Source organism: Leptonychotes weddellii, chromosome X (assembly GCF_054177405.1).
Source record: "Leptonychotes weddellii isolate Sample4059 chromosome X, ASM5417740v2, whole genome shotgun sequence".
Classification (NCBI taxonomy): domain Eukaryota; kingdom Metazoa; phylum Chordata; class Mammalia; order Carnivora; family Phocidae; genus Leptonychotes; species Leptonychotes weddellii.
In genome coordinates, this window is record NC_138385.1 from 42,373,202 (window position 1) to 42,379,201 (window position 6,000).

The 6,000-nt window shown below is 37.8% G+C and overlaps 1 protein-coding gene and 1 pseudogene across 2 annotated transcripts in view; both read right to left on the reverse strand.

Annotated features, from left to right (window-relative positions):
* The window catches only part of LOC102727555 (protein diaphanous homolog 2), a 687,910-nt gene that overhangs the window by 39,510 nt on the left and 642,400 nt on the right, over positions 1-6,000 (reverse strand). The gene's annotated exons all lie outside the window — the stretch shown is intronic.
* Positions 2,494-2,628, reverse strand: LOC115940952 (small nucleolar RNA SNORA62/SNORA6 family; annotated as a pseudogene).

The window sequence follows — 6,000 nt, forward strand, 5'->3', positions numbered from 1 at the left end:
AGATTTCTCTTAAAAATATGCAGCTTTCTGAGCGATATTGAGCACTTTTTCATGTGTCTGTTGGCCATTTGGATGTCTTCTTTGGAAAAATGTCTGTTCATGTCTTCTGACCATTTCTTGATTGGATTCTTTGTTCTTTGGGTGTTGAGTTTGATGAGTTCTTTATAGATTTTGGATACTAGCCCTTTATCTGATATGTCATTTGCAAATATCTTCTCCCATTCGGTCGGTTGTCTTTTGGTTTTGTTGACTGTTTCCTTTGCTTTGCAAAAGCTTTTTATCTTGATCTGTACCTCTGAGACAAATAATGCAAGATATGTTAAGAAAAAAAAAGAAGAAGAAGAAGGTAGCGGGAGGGGAGGAATGAAGCGGGGGAAATCGGAGGGGTGGACGAACCATGAGAGAAGATGGACTCTGAAAAACAAACTGAGGGTGCTAGAGGGGAGGGGGGTGGGAGGATGGGTTGGCCTGGTGGTGGGTATTGAGGAGGGCACGTTCTGCATGGAGCACTGGGTGTTGTGCACGAACAATGAATCATGGAACACTTCATCTAGAACTAATGATGTAATGTATGGGGATTAACATAAGAATAAAAAAAAATTAAAAAAAAAATATGCAGCTTTCTAAAAAATTATTGTATATGTTAAAAACTATACTATGAGCCATAACACACAGTGTGCCTTCTTTTTGTTGGGAACTAGCCCCTTGAAAAGCACCATGGCAGAAAAGAGCAATGTCCTAGGCTCTGAAGAGAACTGCCTACTGAACTGATGCCTAGTTTTTGTCAAACAAGGATAGGGATAATATTTCAGACCTCACATGGTTACTATCAAGATCAAATAAAATCTTCTCTGTAGAGTACCAAGGAACAATGTGTGGTACATAGTAGGCATTCAATTCATTCAGTGTTAGCTGCATATAAATCTGAATCTTAGCTGTGTGTGCCAACCTGGGGGAAGGGAGAACAACTATCAACTGACAGGTAAAGGTCAAGAATGAGCTACTGAGTATTGAGAGGAAGGTAGAGAAAATAAGCAATAACAAGCTTACTCTTTGTGTATTTATTTAGTGGGGGAAATAATTTATACAGAGGAAAGATTTAAAATGCAGATTGTCAGGATTTATGAGGAAAAGATTTCCTCTTTTCTCATTACTATAATAAACAGTGATCAAAAATGCCTCATCAGACTATGGAAGATAATGAAGGGAACTACAACTTCAATTACATCCCTGATTTATAGATAATGTTGCAACATCTCAAACACTGAACATCATATTTACCACGATCTATTTGCAAAGATGTGTGTTATGTGTTTTAGGGGTATGATGGGGAATCATTTTTCATTTCATTCTTTTCAAATTACAATGCACTTAAATAACTGTTCCAGAAAGAAAATGCAAATGCACATTAAACTATATTCCTTCAAATTCTCTTTTAATATGTCTCAACATACACACATTATAGATATAATCAGTGTTTATATACTCTCTTGTGATCTAATTCTTTTTTTTCCTTTTTTTAAAAGATTATTTATTTATTTATTTGACACAGAGAGAGACAGATAGAGAGAGAGCACAAGCAGGGGGAGCAACAGAGGGAGAGAGAGAAGCAGGCTCTCCGCTGAGCAGGGAGCCCGACGCAGGGCTCAATCCCAGGACCTTGAGATCATGACCTGAGCCAAAGGCAGACGCTTAACCAACTGAGTCACCCAGGTGCCCCGTGATCTAATTCTTTCACTTAACATTGTTTTGTGTAGACATTTCCATGAATTGTCATGCGATGGAACCACCATCAAACTATTATTACCTGTTTCCCTACAGCTCTCCCAACACCTCACTTTGTGCTTAGACATTCTAATAGATATATGTTTCTACCTTACTATTGTTTTATTTTTGAGAGAGAGAGAGAGAGAATGTGAACTGGGGGGGGGGAAGAGGGAGGGGGTGAGAGAGAGAGAATCTTAAGCAGGCTCCACACCCAGCATGGAGCCTGGCGCAGGGCTTGAACCCAGGCCCCTGAGATCATGACCTGAGCCAAAATCAAGAGTTGGATGCTTAACCAACTGAGCCACCCAGGTACCCCTCCACCTTACTGTTATTTTAATTTGAGTTTCTTTACTTGATGGTGAAAGATGTGTTTTTCTATGTGATGATTTATTGTGTATGTTTTTTTTCCCTGTAGACTTCCTCTCCTCACGTCTTTTTTTCCTTATGTGAACTGCCTTCTGAGCCACGTCTGCAAGCCCCTCACATATTATGTATAATATCAAAATGGCCAAATTTGTTGATTACTCTGGCAAAACTGTATAACTAAATGATACAGCTATATACCTAATCATTGCCAATTCTTCAATGCTTTGAACCCCAATATCCAAATGGTCTTCAATTCCTCTGATAAGTCTCTAAAATTTTTCTCAATCTATTCTTCTCTCTCCCAGATGACTTTGGTCTCCTCACAGTTTTATTTACTTTTTAATTGTTTTTTAAAATTATATTTGTAGAAAGAATTACTATCAGAGACCCTTGTGGTGTTAATGAAAGACTTGCCCCTCATGTAGCACACTACCTACACTTGTGGGTTCATCAGCCAGCCAGTAGCCTCAGCTGTAAGCTCTAAGGATGTGCAGTCACAATTGGTTTTTTACAATCTAGCCTAATCTCATTCACAGCCCAGCCTTGTATCACCATTGTTCCCATGAGTTCTACATTACATCTAATTGGACTACTCATTGTTCCTGAATATTTCTTCTTGCTTTTCTTCTACCAGGTCTTTGTTCACATCATTTCACCTCCCTTATTAGGCTCTGGTCCCCTTTCTGACTACTCCAAATGCCTGTCTTACACATCCTTTATATTTCATCTCAAATATGAATGACTTCCTAAAGCTTTTTCTGATATTTCTCAACTGAATATGGCTTCTCCTATCTATGAACCCCAGAGCAGTTTGTAGCTTCTTTATTTTCCCCGGTAAGAATTATTTATTTGTTTTATTGCCTTGGAACAGTTTGTAAGCTATTGAGGACAGAGGCTGCAACTCATATTTTTCTGCAAATGCTCTACACAGAGTAGGTGTTCAGTATTTTTTCTTGAATTAAATATTCTCCAAGGTTTGAAAATTCTTATGACACCAAGAACACTGTCTCATACGTTTGCATCATCCCAGCACTTAACACATATATGGAATGAATAAAAATAAGAAACCTGAATGCTTTCAAGGTTATATAATTGGATATAACTTTCAAGAAAATAGGGCACCTGGGTGGCTCAGACGGTTAAGCGTCTGCCTTCGGCTCAGGTCATGCTCCCAGAGTCCTGGGATCGAGTCCCGCATCGGGCTCCCTGCTCCTTGGGAGCCTGCTTCTCCCTCTGCTTCTCTCTCTCTCTCTGTCTCTCATGAATAAATAAATAAAATCTTAAAAAAAAAAAAAAAAGAAAATATATATTCCTATCTTCCTAAATATAAGGCATGCCTCCCCACTTCAGTTATATCTCAGAAAAAAAAGGAAAATATCTTTTATTCAAGTACTTAATAAATTCTTTAATTGTAAGGGGCCTTATCTAAATTATTTTATTTTTAATATTAAAGTACTCTTTAGAGAACACAGTCTGGGACCTCAATTAATATGAGTTTTAGGTGATTATAGAGGCAAATTTACAGAATTGGGGGGGGGGTTAAAGGCAATGAAATGTAACATAGACCTAAGGATTATTTACAGGGTGTGACTTTATAGTATTAACTGTTGGATATCATTGAAAAAAAGACTTTGAAAGATCACTTAAAATTGCAATACAGTAAATACCTAGAAAAGATAAAAAAATACAGACATTTAGAATGAATGGAATAATCAACTTACCTAGTGTTATGCAAATGGATATTTGTGGCTTGACATCAAAATGACAGTGATGCTAGCATACACTGATTAGTGTTGTATCTTTACTTAACAACTTAGATGAACATGAATGTAGTGTCTTCCAGAAAGCTGTTAGGTGACTCAAAATTGGTTCTCACGCTTATAGAAACATTGATGTCAGAGATATTTGTGAAGAATTTGAACAAAACTGATTTACAAAATGGGATGGTGGGGGAAGAAAGCAGGGGTTCTTCATGAAGATATTATTTTACACCATATGCAATTTGAATATATCTGTATAATTAAAATTGTTATCATAATTAGATATTTTACTGTGTCATCTACATTTCCAAAAGGCTACCTATATTCAAAATGGTCAAAAAACTTAAATCATATTAGGAAAATGGAGGCACACCTTATCCATCACATCTCTTACAAGCTTTTGAATTCAGGATAATGCACATGGCTCTAAAGCCCACAATAACAGTAAGAACTGCCATTTACTTAGCGTTTACTAGGTGCCATGCACTTTGTTAAGTGACTTGCATATCTTACATATCAATGATTCTTCAATCAATCCTACAGGGTAGGTATTATGAGCCATTTTACAAATGAGTATGTGCCTCCAAGAAATTAAAAATCTTGCTCAAGACCATGCAGTTAATAAGGAGTGGACATCAGTGAAGTTTCAAACCCTATAACCTGAACCACTACACCATAGTGCCTCCACAAGCACTGAGCCTGAATTTCTAAGTCCATCATTTTGACAGGATGGTGTTTTATATAAACAAATGTGAAGTCAAAAAAGTAGGACAAGAACAAGGAGTTTTGTAATCCAAAATGCATTACCATCTTCAATACTAACACTTTTAATACATTTTTTATTTTTAATAAATTTTTAAACTAAAAACCTAAAGAATACCATACTCATAATCTATTTAGCCTCCCAATTCTATTTCTTGTGAGTCACCTCTATAGAAAAGAATGGTTTGTCCTCTGCTTCTCTAACCTTCTATTTGCTAACAATGTGTTTACAATGCATGAATTGACCTGGATTACTTTACTTTTTATTTTATTTTTTTAAAGATTTTATTTATTTATTTGAGAGAGAGAGACTGAGAGAGAGAGCACATGAGAGGGGGGAGGGTCAGAGGGAGAAGCAGACTCCCTGCCGAGCAGGGAGCCCGATGCGGGACTCGATCCAGGGACTCCAGGATCATGACCTGAGCCGAAGGCAGTCGCTTAACCAACTGAGCCACCCAGGCGCCCTTACTTTACTTTTTAAAACATCCTATTTCTTTACAACTTCCGGGGTAACTTATTCCATAAGTCAGATATAATTCTTCCCATTCCCCATTGTTTACCTCTGTAATCTTTCAAGGATACTCCTTAGTTCCAATACTCTTGGGTTTGGTAAACAGGTTTGTGTATATCCTATCCAAACCTGTTATGATGTTATGATTTGATGGACTCTGAGCATAGCCCCCACTCAGCCATTATCTTTCCCAACAGAAGAGCCCTAATTTTTTACCCTTTCATAGCAGGGAATCCTCACTATTTGCTGGTTCAGTGCAAATGTTTTCTCTTATCTGATACAGCTTTTTAAAAAGAAGGGGCGGGAGAAAATATTTGCAAACAACATATCAGATAAAGGGCTAGTATCCAAAATCTATAAAGAACTTATCAAACTCAACACCCAAAGAACAAATGATCTGATCAAGAAATATGCAAAAGACATGAAGACATTTTTCCAAAGAAGACATCCAAATGGCCAACAGACACATGAAAAAGTGCTCAACATCGCTCGGCATCAGAGAAATCCAAATCAAAACTTCAATGAGATACCACCTCACACCAATCAGAATGGCTAAAATTAACAAGTCAGGAAACGACAGATGTTGGCGAGGATGCGGAGAAAGGGGGACCCTCCTACACTGTTGGTGGGAATGCAAGCTGGTGCAGCCACTCTGGAAAACAGTATGGAGGTTCCTCAAAAAGTTGAAAATAGAGCTACCATACAACCCAGCAATTGCACTACTGGGTATTTACCCCAAAGATACAAATGTAGGGATCTGAAGGGGTACATGCACCCCGATGTTTATAGCAGCAATGTCCACAATAGCCAAACCATGGAAAGAGCCAAGATGAA